Below are 1,262 nucleotides of genomic sequence, written 5' to 3' on the forward strand. Positions count from 1 at the left end.
GTATTTCTTATTTAATAAGCACTATATTGTAATACAACCAATTGAAGTTATTAAATTAATTTTTTTACAAAATATTTTGAGTAATAATTGTGTTGAAAATTATGTCCTAAAATCAATCGTGTGATGATTGAGTTCATCTTTGTATATGAATTATTGATTATTAAATAATAATTATTTTAATATTTTTCATCACAAAGTGACATCTTCCTTGAACTCTTGTACTGTGATGAAGTCTCTAGAACTATGCTAGTGTACGATAAAGAGATGATTTATCGTATAGTTCTTAAATAAGTTCGCAATCAAATGATACGTCGTTACGGGATGATGACGTTTATCGAGTGAAGGTCGTTGTGTACCATATGGATTGGTTGTCCTCTAAATCAAAGAGTGTGGTGACATTGGTATAGCATACAGGTGAGATATAAAGATACATCATCACTGAACAAGTGACTCACTTGCTGAACATTCTGCTGTCAAGAGCTGATCGTGAAATACATTAGTATAAATATCCTTCAGACCTGAGATCATCATAGTGACTTGCAAGCAATTCACTGTGCTTTGGTGCCAAACTATCTGAATTTTTAATACAGTAACGAAAGGCTACTGGGTACAGTCAAGTATTTGCGAAGTCTGTGTATCGATCAAGATGGGATTGACCCCTCCGAATTATTAGAGTTGATGTATCGCTGTATTTCAATTTAGTAAAGCCTTGGTCAGGATAATCCGTGAGATAGATTTGAAAGGTTGAAATACAATGTGGATGAAGCAATCTCGGTTGACAGTTAACCTGAAACCATCCTAGAGCATCCAGGATCAAAAGGATGAATTATGTGATAACCATGAGTATGGGTTTTGGAATATTTCTTTGTGATAATTCAACCTATCTGGATATCGAGAACCATTGCTAGATGGTATCTCGATTAGTGCAGGAATTGGTTCCTATGCTATCGGCTTAGTATTTGAATTTATGAAGTCACGCACATAAGTTAGATAAAGTAGAAAAGAATTGACTTATGTTTATATGTCAAATCTGAAAGTACTTACTTGATTGAATATATAAGCTAATTTGATTGAAAATTGAGTTATGGGTCAAACAGGATTGAAGAGTTGACTATGTCTAGCTAGCACTACACATGAGGTTCAGGTTTAATTTCAGAGATGAACAATTTCTATTTATGATCCATGGAATATATGAAAGATTGAATTTAAGTACTAATTAATTTTAGATTAGATCTGAATTAATTAGACTTAAATAGGTCTAA

The sequence above is a fragment of the Elaeis guineensis genome, chromosome 1 (genome assembly GCF_000442705.2).
Source record: "Elaeis guineensis isolate ETL-2024a chromosome 1, EG11, whole genome shotgun sequence".
In the NCBI taxonomy this organism is placed as follows: domain Eukaryota; kingdom Viridiplantae; phylum Streptophyta; class Magnoliopsida; order Arecales; family Arecaceae; genus Elaeis; species Elaeis guineensis.